Genomic DNA, 14,766 nt, shown 5'->3' with positions numbered 1-14,766 from the left:
GGCCTACCCTGCCTCATCAATAAAGACATACAATTAAGTATTATTGGTTTATTTTTACTTGGTTAATTTATCATTTAAAAATTAAGGTACTACAGTAAATTATTATCCATAAAAGTAAAAGAAGATGCTATACACAATTAAACTTAATAGGTTGTGAATGCTTTTCTAAGCTTAATGGATCCTAATTCTGGAACACTAAGGCAGTCTACATGACAAGAGGCCATTTCAATATTAACTACTTACAAATGTATTATGTGATTGAATATAAGAAACCATTCTAACATGACAAACTCTTCAGAAACCTCAACAATGAAAGAGGGGAGAAAATGAATGACCAAGGTAAGTTAGAGAAGACTGTATTTGGACTTAAGGTTGTAGGGGGTTAGAGACAAACTTAAGTATAACAGAGACCACAGGTGCCAGGCATGGCAGCAGGAGCAACAGCTGAGAGCTCATGTTGAACTGGAAGATGAAGGAGCGATGGTGAACTACAAATGGAGCTAATCTTCTCTACTTTCAAAGCCTGCCTCCGGTGAAAGGGCTTTTTCAAAAGGACCACACCCCCAAGCCCTCCTCAAAGAACACTACTACTTACTTGCTCACCACGTAGACAAATGTCCAAGATGATGAATGGCATCTCCAACGTCTTGAGGTCTCCACTGCAAACCAGGATAAAGCTTCACAGCTTGATGGAACGTCCTCTCAGGGCCCCTTGTCTTCTGTTACGGCGGCCGTGCAGGGACTGCAGTTGCTGCATATCCTGTGGCCTCAGTCAGAGTCACTCTCAAAACCTGCAGAGGAAGATTCCATGACTCTTGTATTTATGTAACCTTGGTGAGTCTAAAGCTAGCACAATGTGGGTGACACTGCCAAGGTTGGCTACCAGCTTGGGATGGACCGTGCTACCCCAGAACTCTTTGCTGCATCCTTTGTTTGAAATTGCCTTCCAGAAGGGAAAAAAACAAAATCCTTATTATCTTTTTGACAAGATGAAACTTTCTCTGGGTGGGCTGATGCCCCAATGGCAGCATTCTCTCTATTCCAATGCAGATTAGGTCTCCCCTTAACCTGCTTATCTCTTTAGGCACACCATTAAGCTTTTCAGTGGCCCCTTTCTCTCCAAACTGTACGTTTTCCATATCTCGCTCATTTTCTCCCTTTCCTTGGAGACCTGCACAATAGTGATTATTAATAATAATATGGCAGATTTAAGAGTAAACTATCTTGAACTCTCTGTCAAATAAATCAGTCCATTACTCTTAAATTTAGCCTCAAGAAAGTTCTGAGGACAAGGACAGAAAGTATCCACAATTTGTTTTGCCAAGATATCAAAGGAACAACCTACAGCACAATTACTAGTAATGCTCTACCTGGAAACCTCTTGAGTAGGCCTTTACAGTCTGCACAGCACCAATGTCTTCCAGGTTTCTACTATCAAGTTTTCCCTACACAATCAAATACTTCCAAACCCTTAAAAACAAATAAAAACATCACATGGTCAGAATCTTCAGCTCCATTGTCCAATCACATATGCTGACTTCTGTATTAGAATTTTTTTATTGCTGTGTTAAAATATCATGACCAAGGAACTTACATGAAAAGGAATTTATTGGGACTTAGGCGTTCAAAGCGGTGTCTGTGGTTGTATATTACAGGCAACAGGCAGCAGGCCTGGTGGCTGGATCAGGTGAGTGCTCACACTAGAAATGACATGAGCCCTTTAATCTTTCCAACCTTGCAAGTTGGATTTTCCAATGGATGGGAGTCTTTCCCTCAGGACACCTTTGCTCTTATCACAGTGAAAATTTCTCCTCAGTGGAGCGGATCTCAGTGGCAGTTATACCCAATTAATAAGTATTAGTTTGAATGCTGTTTTGGTCTTCAGAATTTTTCTTTAGCAAACAAGGTAGTGTTTGATCTTCGGATTCATATTTATTCAACTTCACAAGATACAGACAGAATAAAACCAAACCAAATTATTCCATGACTGACACCTATCCTGAGTCCTTTTAAATCTCAGGAGGTAGACCTCCAGAGTCTGTGTTTGCCTCAGCATTGTTTTTTCCCAAGATCTCAGCAAAATATTCTACTATGATTTTGATAAAAATGTCAAACTATTCTGATTTCCTCCTAGAAACATGTTCCCAAAACTTAAGGACCATAATGTTGGTTTTATCACAGCCTGACCAGATTCCTTGTAACAATTTTGTCTTAATTTTTTTTCTGTTCCTATGATAAAAATATTCTTAAAATGCAGTGTAAGGGAGATATTGTTTCCTTTGGCTACCAGTTCAAGGGTCCACTGCAGTAGGGAATTCAAGGGGCAGGAATTTGATGTAGCTGACCATCTTGTATCTGTAATTATGAAGCTCAAACTAATGGATGTTCAGGCTCAGCTTGCTCATTAGCTTTTCAATTTTCTGTATGTTACAAAAAATAATAAAACTGCTGTCAATATTTCTCAGAAATTTATAGTTAGAACATAAATGTCTTCAATTTTCTTGTGTTTATGAAAATAAAGTAGCCCAGTCACATGCTTTAACATTGGAGGAACTATGACAATGTCTTCTGTTATGGCTGTCCCATTTTATATTATTTCCAATAATGTGAAAATGTTCTAATATTTTGAAATATTTACTCATACGTGCAATTATGTTCTTTTTATTGGAGCTATTCTGAATGAATTGACAGAATTTCAATCATTAGTTACATTACAAATGATATCAAAATTATTTTCATGGAATTTTTATCTTTTTTCCTATTTTTAGACAATGTGTTCTAGATTTTTTGCTCACTCATGAGTTATTTATTTTTAAATTATTGAAATCTAACATGTTTTCTGATATTCTATGTGAAAAGTTACAGTTTATTCTATCCTAAAATTTTTCAATCTTAAGAATACATTTAATGATGGTTATGATATGAGAAAGGTCTTTACTTCCCTAATGAAAGAGACTAAACTTCTATTATTTATATCCTGATACAAGCACAATTTAAAACCAACACTTTTATATATGTTAATATTTTCCTGAATGCTTAGTAGTTATTTCTCAAATTATTTTTATCATTCCTTTCATTATAAAAAGACTTCTTATTCTCTTATTAATACCTGGATATCTTGTTGTTAACCATGAGTGACTCTAGCCATAATTCAATAATGTCTATGTTTTAGAATAAATTTATAAACATGTCACTAAATTGTAAATGATTAAAAAGTTTTAATTTTTAGTAATATATCTGGATTGTAATTATACATCTCTTAAATTATCCAAAGCTATATGTGCATGGTATTATATGTATGGTATTAACCATGTATAGTATTATATAATATTTTTATTTTACTATTGTATCTTTGGTAATTTAGAGTTAAATTCTTTTGCCTTTTCAATCTGGACTGGTATTAACATCAATTGCTTACTTATTCAATTACATTAGCTTACATTTTTTTTTTTTTGGTTTTTCAAGATAGGGTTTCTCCGTGTAGCTTTGCACCTTTCCTGGAACTCACTTGGTAGCCCAGGCTGGCCTCGAACTCACAGACATCCGCCTGGCTCTGCCTCCCGAGTGCTGGGATTAAAGGTGTGGGCCACCACTGCCCGGCTTCTTTCATTTCTTATGTTATTATTTTAAACTCTGGTTTCTTTCTCCAAATTAGACATTCACTGGGCAAGTCATTAAGCATTTCTGTCATTCATTTGCCAGTAAAAGCTTCTGTCTTCAGCAATGCCACCTTTATCATTCTCTGGGTATCTTTATCGATCCAAATTAAACTAAGATGTGTAGTCTTCATTTCCAAAGACAAAACCCAATCCTTGGAGAGAATGAGTGTGCTTTCCCTTTTAATTATGGATTCCTGTGAGAAACTTCTCTTTAACAAGATACATTTCACAGGTTTAACTCTGAAGAAGGTAACCTTTTCAATAGTGCATTAGCACAAATAGCTAAACTGCAGTTATAAAAGTACTTTCAACTTCAAAGAAAGTTAAAATAGAAATATATGCTGTTATGCTTGGGTTGTAAAAATGGGCAAATGAGTATTCATCACTTCTTATAACTTTCACTATACTATGAACTTGCCTAAATGTGACAGAGACAGAACTCTTTTGGTATCCCTATGATCAAAAGCAATTGCTATTTGAAAAAAATAAAATATGCCAAAGCATGATGGTCACAGCTACAATCCTAGCCCTTGGGAAGCTAAGGGCATTATCATGAGTTCCAGCAAGTATAGGAAATGTGGTGAGTTGCTGTCCAGATTAGCCTAAGAGAATACTTGTCTAAAGTACTGATAGTAATGGCAATAACAAAAATCATAATAATAAACAGAACATGTAGAACCATAAAAAGTTTATCTGGTCCCTAAAATTAATTTAGATGTTCATATTCTAAGACACCATACTAATCTTTCCCTTTTTTGTTTTCCTGTATAGATTATACTATTTTTCATTATATTTTGAATTAATGTCATATATACAAATTTGTATATTCAATAGACTATCAATTAGAGAGTAGAGATCATGTTTACATTGCTGATATTTTTTATCAAACACCGCAATGAAAGATTAACTCATTATCAATTATATATGAAGTATGTGAAGTTAGATATGATGGCAAATGCCTGTAGGATCATCTATTCAGAAGGCAGGAAGCTAGTGTGGCAGGAAGACTTAAGCTTAAGTGAGTTTGGAAAACATAGCTGGATCTTGTCTCTAAATAAAAACCCAAGTAAATATTAATAAATGTATCAATGAGATAGAAAGGTGAATGAGGGCTTGACTAGTCAGGAAACAGTATGTAAGTGGCCAGGTGTAGGAGGACCTAAAAAGATGCTGACATTCAGAAAGTTAGAGAACAAATGGAGCTGAGGAAGTTCTACAGTGAGTGATAAATAAATAAGTAAACTTATTTTTTTTTAAAAAAAAATGCTCATGAAATGCTATGGAATTTCCATCTGATAGTGGAAAATGTGGAAAGAATAGAATAATAGCTCTGTGTGAGAAACCAAGTTAGACATATTGTATAAGGCCTAATTACAAAGAATATTAAAATGAGGTAAAGCAATTTTTTCTTCTGGTAAACTAAGGAAAAAAATATTTAAATGTGTTCCTAATGCTTTATATCTAGTATCTACTTATGAGTGGGTACATACAATGTTTGTCTTTCTGAGTCTGGGTTATCCCATTCAGGATGATATTTTCTAGTTCCATCCATGTGCCTACAAAATTCATGATGTCATTGTTTTTCTCTGCTGAGTAGTACTCCATTGTGTATATGTACCACATTTTCTTAATCTTTTCTTCAGTTGAGGGGCATCTAGGTTGTTGTCAGGTTCTGGCTATTATGAATAATGCTGCTATGAAGATAGATGTATGATTGAGTATTCCTTGGGTACATACGCAAGAGCGGTAAATCTGGTCTTGTGGTAGATTGATTCCCAATTTACTGAGAAAACACCATACTGATTTCAAAAGTGATTGTACCAGTTTGCACTCCCACAAACAGAAGAGGAGTGTTCCCCTTGTTCCACATCCTCTCAACATAAGATTTGCATCTTTCTGATTACATAAGGATGCTGAGCAATTCCTTAAATGTCTTTTAGCCATTTGAAATTCTTCCTTTGAGAATTCTCTGTTTAGCTCTATAGCCCATTTTTTTTAATTGGGTTGTTTGCTATTTTGATGTCTAGTTTCTTGAGTTCTTTACATATTTTGGAGATCAGCCCTCTGTCAGATGTGGGGTTGGTGAAAATCTTTTCTCATTCTCTAGGCTGTTGTTTTGTCTTATTTACTGTATCCTTTGCCTTAAAGAAGCTTCTCAGCTTCAGTAGGGTAGGGGATAGTGGATGAGAACATAAGGGAATGGGATGGTTGAACTGGAACAAGGATGGAGTGGGAAAGCAATGAAAGGGATACCATGATAGAGAGAGACATCATGGAGATAGAGAAAAACCCAGTGCTAGGGAAGTTGCCAGGAATCCCCAAGAATGACCCCAGCCTAGACTACTAGCAATAGTGGAGAGGGTGTCTGAACTAAACTGGCTTGCCCCAGAGGTCAGACCGATGAATATCCTAACTGTTATCACAGAACTTTTCTCCAATGACTGATGGAAGCAGATGCAGAGATCCACAGCCAATTACTAAACAGAGCTCCAGGAGTCCAGTCAAGGAGAGAGAAGAGGGATTCTATGAGCAAGTGCATCAGGATCATGATGAGGAATCATGTAGGGACGACCAAACCAAACAAGAGGGAACTCATGAAAGTTGGATCAATGCCTGTGGAGCTTAATGGGAGTGGACTAGGCCCTTTGCATGGAAAGATAGTGGTGTATCTTGATCTGCTTGGGAGGCCCCCTGGTGGTAGGATCAGAATCCATCTCTAGTGCATGAGCTGGCTTTTTTGGAGCCCACTACCTATGATGTGATACCTCATATAGCCTTGAGGCAGGGGAAGGGCTTGGACTTGCCTCTACTGGATGTGCCTCCTCATGAGTGGAAGTGGAGGTGGGTTGGGAGCAGGAAGCTGGGGGTGGGTGGGGGAGAGAAGAGGGAGATCTCTGATTGGTGTGTAAATTGAATGAAAAAAATTTCTTAATAAAAAATAGAAAATGAAAAAAACAAAAAGCAAAAAAAAAAAAAAGAGAGAGAGAAGAATAACAAAGGAGAAAAAGTGGTAACTAAGATTTATTATGACACTTCATACAATGAAAGCAATTTTGAAAACCAAGGTGCTGTCCATATACTTATATCCACCTTTTACTTCCATGCTGACACTTTGTCTGGCTTGAACTTGTACAATTTCAGTATATACTGTCACAACCACTATGAACATCCTTGTGCAATTGCCTTTCCATGTTCTGAAAACTGTATTTGCTTGTAATCATGAAACACTTCTGAATCTTACTATCTTTATACCACTTATATTGAAAATATCCTTGGGTTTTGAGAGGAGAAGGTGTAATATAAATATTCCATTCAGAGAGTGAGCATTCTATTGTCTATTATGGTCTAAACCATACCCTTCACATGTCTCTGTGCTAATCACCACCTATTGCAATAAGAAGCTTTTCTAATGAGAATTGAGAGATGCACTAATCTATGGGTATAATGATAAGTCATTGGAAATCATTTTAATACAATATACATTTATCAGAGTAAGAGTAGTAAGTTCTCCCCTAGAACCAATGGCCTGCCTGCCACAAACTTTTGGCTCTAATAACAATGCCAAGTATGAGTTTCATCTTGTATAGTAGGCCTGAAATCCAATCCAATGGTTAGTTACTCCAGTGGTGTTCATTCTATAATTGCCCTATTTGGCATGTCTAGACAGGCCAGTGGTTATAGTAGTTTCCAGGCCCCACAGCTGAATAAGACTGATGATTACTTTCTTCTCCAGTAGTGTACATTGCATTTCTCAGCACAATGACAGTTATGATGAAGCTTCTGGATGAGTAGCTTGATTTCTCCATGTTCCATGTTTCAAATACAGTTTTCTTCCACAATAGGGCCTTGTCATCAATTCTGGAGTGCAACCCAGAGCAAAGGCAATAGCTTGCAATGTTTGTGAGTCTATGAGATTTCACTGAACAACAACACCAAAAGAGGAAAACCATTCCTGATATTGGGCTTTTAAAAAATTATTTCTTCTATTTTTTTGCAATTATAATTAATTACATTATTCATACACTCCCATACAACACTCCTCTCTTTCAATTTCATGGCCTATTTCATCATTGTGATTACACACACACACACACACACACACACATACATATAAATACATATTTATATGTCTTTATAAATACATCAATATACCCTGCTAAGGCTATATGATATTAGCTAAATGTACGTTTTCAGAGCTAACAACTTGGCATTGGTGGCCTATTACCTTTGAAAAACTATTGCCACTCTTGGGATTCCTTAATTGCCTGCAGTTCTTTGTGCAGGGTTGAAGATTTCTGGCTTTTCCCCTGTCCATTTTAGCATACATATTGTCTTTGTTCAGCTCATGTAAATATAGTATACATGAAAAATGTTCTCAAAAATAAATAAAATATAATAAGTAAGTCTTCACTTGCTAAAAAAATTCTTTCAAACCATTTTCAAGACATATCCCAAAGATTATGTACCATTCATTGTCAACTAGATTTCATCCCAGTGAGGCAGGGGTGGCTCAACATACATAAATCAATAAGTACAATCCATTACATAAATAGACTCAGGGCAGAAACCACATGATCATTTCATTTGAGGTACAAAATCCTAAAAGTTAAACAGTTATTTTGACAGTCAGCCAGAGGTTTTGGACAGATACTCATTCCAATTATTTAGAACACTCTCTTACTAGTAATGTTAGTATTACTAGCCATGCATTCTGGGAGATTTTATAAAATAATTGGAAACATGTTTAAAGTTGTATTTCCTGGTTTACAAAAATCTTATTCCTGTCCTTTTTACAATAATGTACATGGCATGATCTTTCAAGAAGTAAATATTCAAAGCAATTGCTCTGGATTGGGTATGGTTTGCTGTTCCAGGGTTGCACATAATGACGTTCAAACTCCATTAAGAACTATTAAGAAGCTAAATACTTTATGTGACTACTGTGTTTAGAGATGGGGACTTGGGTTGCTACAAGGAAAAGAAAGCTTATCAGAGTGGTGCCTTACTATTAAATTAACTGATGGCTTTATTAGAAGAGTAGCTCTGGAAGATACCCAGATACACAATACACTCTGTGTCTCTTTTCTTGCAGTAACCTGTATCATGTCAGAACAATGAAATATTAAAAATAAAACATAATTGTCAGAATATGTAAACTAACATAATGATACTGTCTACATTCATACATATAGTTAAAATATTTTTCTTTTATTTTTGAGATTGTGGTATAATCACATCTTATTTCCCATTCCTTTTCTTCCTCTAAATGCTCCCATATACTTTTCCTTGCTATTTTCAAATCCATAGCCTCTTTTTTCAATTAATTGCTGTTATATAAAAATATATAAATGCATATATATTTCCAAATATAACCTGCTTAGTCTTGTACATGAAATTTTAATAGGAATGTAACTTTTTATAAAAAACAGAAAAAAGTTTCCATTAAATGACTAGAAACATTAAAATGGTTAATTTCTAGAAGTAGACATAACAATTTTTTCTTTCAATATTCTGCTGTTTGTTATTTAAGTTTCTAAAAATCAATATTATCTATTATATACATATAACCAGAAAAACATTGATTTGCAAATTTTAGTATTTTGTTTACACTCCAATCAAGCAACTACATTTCATAATTAAGATTATACAACAGCAAATAAAATATGCCATATCTATATTAGGAGCTTACCTTACAGATTATTATTTCTTTTCAGTGCTTTCAAATGGTATTATTTCTTTATAAGACTTTTTTCCTATTTTTTTTTCTACTTAAGCATACGAATCATGCTAAGTAAAAGGTAACCCTGCTAATTTTGTTTTAAGTTACTTAGTAAAAAACTCAGTCATTAAATACAGTCGCATTTTGAAATACTTCATTCAGGACTTCAGCGAATGAATCAGGACAATAGTACGATTTATCCCATAATATGTAGTGTAATTAATAAGTTTTATTTTTACCTGTTTTTCAGAAATTCAAATTAAATTGATTGTCCTGTAATCTTATTGAGCAGCCTCCCTAATATCATTAATGTGTTAGTTCAATCTGAGGTTTTCTTGTGTATTTTTATTTATAATTTTTTGAAATTAAAATATAATTACATCATTTCCTCCCCTCAAATTCCTCCCATGTACCACACCTTACTGTCTCTCAAATTCTAGGCCTCTTTTTCTTTAGTTATTGATATATTTATATACTTATTAATTACTTATCTTATATATAATATTGTCATATTGTATATTTTATATATAATATATTGTCATATATAGATTATATAATATATATTATAAAATTATATATACTATAATAAATATATAGAACATAGTAAGTAAATAAACAATCATATATTCACACATATTTATTCATGTATATATAATTATTCCTAATTATAAATACCACCTTATCAGCCCATATAATGTTACTTCAGTGTATATAATGTTATGATTTCAGGACAGATCACTTGGTATTGGAGAACAGTTGTAGCTTAGATGGCCTCTTGCTGAGGAAGAATATATTTTCCCACTCTCAGCATTTTTCACTTACCTATAGTTCTTTGTCTAGGGTTAGGGACTTAAGAGATTTTCTCCTTTCAAGTTAGCATCCTTACGTTATTTCATTTTTAAAATAGTTGCCAGACCATGTCCTTTAATGCCATTGGGTTTTGAATATCCCAGAAGGAATATTTTAAAAATATATATTACATTCTTATTGGGAGTCAAAAAATGCCTTTGACTAAATGCCTGGCCATTTAGATGAAGTTCTTGAGCTGGTAACTTGTTCTGTTAAAGGTTAATCACATGTAAACTCGTGGAATAAAACTTTATGTAATTCACCTTTTCATGTTCTTAATTTATTAGAACAAGAGACTCCAGGACTGCTTCTAAAATCTAATCACCAGAGAACTATGACTAATGAGTCAGCATCACCTACTTTAATTATCTGTTTGTAAAATCTGGAATCTTTGACATTATCGTTAAATAATCATCTTAACAGAGGGAAACTTCTGCTAAAAATGTTTCTTCTATCTTTGGTAAATTAATGAGCCTGAGCTTTCTCCAGGAAGCTGATAAAATAAAGTTCACTTATCATATACTTGGGTATAGCTCAGAATTACAGATGTTGGAAAGATTAACTTCACATGAATTTCAACTTTGATCCCTACTGTTTGACATGTCTTCGTTTTTAATCTTATTTTTAAAAATTAAAATATGATTACATCCATTTCTTCCTTCCTTTTCCTCCATTTAATCCCACCCATGTCCTCTACCTCCCACCACTTTTCATGCACTACCCCTTATTCCCTCTCACATTCATGGCTACCTTTTCTTTGGTTGTTTTTGTTACAGATTCATTTAAATGCAAACATATGTATCTACAACCTGCTGAGCTCATGCATTTAGTTTCACTTGTAATTGGCTACCCAATTTAGTCTGACTTTCTAGCCTCACATCCAAAGGAGAGACCCAGTCTCAAAAAATAAGGGAGAGTGATGGAGGAATATACCTGATATTGGACCTCTGGCCTCTACATAGCAAATGAATGAATACACACATACGCATATACAAACACCATGCATAAAACCCAATATCTGTCCTACAGAAAGATTTCAAATTCATGAGGTTTCGTTTATTAATTGTCACTCTTAGCACCTGCACTATTGGTGTTCTGTTCAGGAAGTTGTCTCCTGTGCCAATGTGCTTAAGGTTTTTTTCTCTACCTTCTCTTCTACGTGTCAACCTACAGAATGGGAAAAGATCTTCACTAACCCCACATCTGACAGAGAGCTAATTTCCAAAATATATAAAGAACTCAAGAAACTAGACATCAACAAAACAAATAATCCAATTTAAAAACAGAGTACAGATCTAAACAGAGAATTCTCAACAGAAGAATCTCAAATGGCTGAGAAACACATAAAGATATGCTCAACATTCTTAGCCATCAGAGAAATGCAAATCAAAACTACTCTGAGATTCCACCTTACACCTGTCAGAATTGCTAAGATCAAAAACACTAATGACAACTTATGTTAGAGTGAATGTGGAGTAAGGGGAATACTCCTCCATTGCTAGAGGGAGTGCAAACTTGTATAGCCACTTTGGAAATCAATATGAAGGTTTCTCAGAAAACGGGAAATCAGTGTACCTCAAGACCCAGCTATACCACTCCTGGGCATATACCCAAAGGATGCTCAATCACACCACAAGGACATTTGCTCAACTATGTTCATAGTAGCTTTATTCATAATAGCCACAACTTGGAAACAACCTACATTTCCCTTAACCACAGAATGAATAAAGAAATTGTGGTGCATGTGCAAAAACAAACAAACAAACAAACACATAAATAAATAAATAAATAAATAAATAAATAAGACCCAAGGTCTGAACAGTGATTTTTTATTTTGACATATTCAATTATTACAGATACTGTTGGCATTTAATATGCTAGAATATTATGATTACTAGCCTAAGAACTAATGCTACTATACCTTACTTTGATTCTAGGCATTTTTAGTTGAAACAAACATAAACCAATCTCAATTACATAAAGTAATGCTCACTGTAGTAGTTAAGGCCTAGATTCATTAGCTGCTGACTTTAAAATCTCAGAACAATAAGCCTCTGACTTGAGCACATGGCTGATATAAGGTCACATAGCCTATCTTGGAAAGACCAAATTCCTGGTTATCAAGATAACTATAAGATTCTAGAGCTTTGTAGCCCAGTATTTGGCAGTAGTTCATGAGCCTCTGGATTTCTGGACAGACAACAATGGAAGCTAAACTTTGCCTATTCATTACTTTAATATGAGCAAATTATCAGGAGTCTTAGCTGTTTATTCAAGCCCAACCAACAGTGTGACTGTATTTGTAGGAAAAGTGGGACCCTAATCTACTGGGTGTCTGAGAAAGAGATACTTGAATGCCTCCTTTCTCTAAGTCATTAAACAGAAGATTGTCAGCATGCCAGGATAAGCTGCTCACTAGAAACTAGCCTTTGTGGTAGCTTGATCTTACATTCCACCTTCCAGAACTATGGGAAAAATATGTTTGAGGCAAAGTTATATATTATTATAGCATTTCCAGCAAGATAAAATGAATTTAGGCATTTCTGAAAATACTAGAATATAAAAATTTACTCCATGTATATGAAAAATTTCAATGCAATGATATCTGTCAGCCATAGAAACTATAAGGTACATTTAACTCTACAGAAGCAGTCATTTTAAAACAGAACCAGGTTTTGTTTGTCCTGCCACAGGCTAATGACTTTTGCTTAGTCTATTTCTTACCTGCATCCTCTTGTCAAAGCATGATTGGCCAACAAGTCCTATGTGCAACTCATAAAGCTGTAACTCTGTTAAACTTGCATAGTTTAGAATAATAACTCCTATAACATTAAAAACAGGCAGGTCTAAGGAGTATGACATAGTCTTTATTTTGGCATCCCAACCTTCTGTTTTTCTGCAAATGATTTTCTAAAAGCATGTTTATGTATCAATAAAAAAGGAATAATAACAAACACTACATGGATATGGTGGTAATTAAATCAGAAAATTTTCATAAAACATATGCAATACTCTCTGTCATATAATAAAATCTCCTTTAATACCAGATCCAAATCATTAAGAAAAAATAAATGTTCAGCAATAGGCACTTTGATGTGTGTAGGGATGCTGTATTTTCTGCTGGGGTACAATTATATTTTCTCTAGTTCTTTGTTTATGTTATACTTTAAGAAGAAGAATTTTTCTTAATTCAAATATTCTAATATACAATTCAGTAAAGCATTACTCTGAGAAGTGAATAGCAGGAACTTCAAAAAAAATGTCAAAACAGTAAAACTGTGAGGTGCATTTAAATGTTTAGTATGCTGGTAAAAGGAAATAATTTTAGAGCCAATAGTAACCAGTTCCATAGGAATTAGTATTTCTTATAATTACCATTATATTATTTTAGAATTTTAAACACAATTAGTTTGTGGAAAGTTGAAAGAAATAAACCAATCATTCTATCAGTATGGCACTGATTAACTCTGTCTTTATAGATATTATTATATTTTGGAGCTCTACTTTCTAAAATGTGGCGATTACATTGTTAATGTTGAGGAGACAATTCTGCAGGAAAGGCTTGAGACCTGAGAACATACACTTGTATTGGCAAAAGAATGACATGACACTCGTGGGCCGATTTTTCATTCCACCTATCATAAGCCTCATATGGGTACCAATTGTAACTGTGGGATTTGCAAACATTTTCTTCTGCCTGTCAAAAGGATTCTTTAGAGTTCCTGGAGAGTGCAGCCTTTAGCTTGAATGGGAATGGAAATAGCTTCAGGATGCAAAGGACCTTACAGTCATAATAAGTGTCATAATATAGAGTTTATTGAAACTTGTGAAATGAAATCTCCTATCGGCTGCAGGCTGTTTGGAGCAGGGGTGACTAGAGCAAGGCCTCTTGAGAGAGCAGCTATGGCTTTAGCAGCCTAACACTTAGAGTGGCCTCTGGATCTTTGCTGTTGGAGTAGTTTCCTTGGGCATCTCTAAAGTGTTCAGAGCAGTAAGACACAAGGGAAGGTCTGTCAATGAAATGATTAGATGTTCTGGTCCCCAACAGTTTAGCTTACATGAAAGAAAAGCAAACGCTGGACAGTGTTCAAAACAGAACTCATATAACGTTGGCATTTTTAAATAGTACTCAGCAGTGTTTTTAAATTTCTAGCCAAATTCTTTAGGGATGTTGGTCTCTCTAAACACAGTTTCATTTTAATCTCCCCTTTACAGGTACCATTTGCCCATTCCAGTTGTTTCATTAGCAAATGTTTGAGGGTTGAAAGATGAATGTGGGCTCAAGAAGCAACAAAGCATGATTTCACTCACACCACTGGGTTTGGAGATACATTAAACAAGTCTTTTAATATCCACATGTGAAATGGGATAGAGGTCAAATTGCCCTGCTGGTGGTAAAGTATGGAGAAGTTATCTATAGAACAAGAAAACACATCTTTAGAATGCCTAAGTATGAAGTTGATGTTCTGCTGAAAGCTAAATAAATCCAAATTTCCTTGGAATATTCAACAGCAGAGGTAACTAATCCCTCACACAGTA

The sequence above is a fragment of the Peromyscus maniculatus genome, chromosome 10 (assembly GCF_049852395.1).
Source record: "Peromyscus maniculatus bairdii isolate BWxNUB_F1_BW_parent chromosome 10, HU_Pman_BW_mat_3.1, whole genome shotgun sequence".
Lineage (NCBI taxonomy): Eukaryota > Metazoa > Chordata > Mammalia > Rodentia > Cricetidae > Peromyscus > Peromyscus maniculatus.
This window is presented reverse-complemented; position numbering follows the sequence as displayed.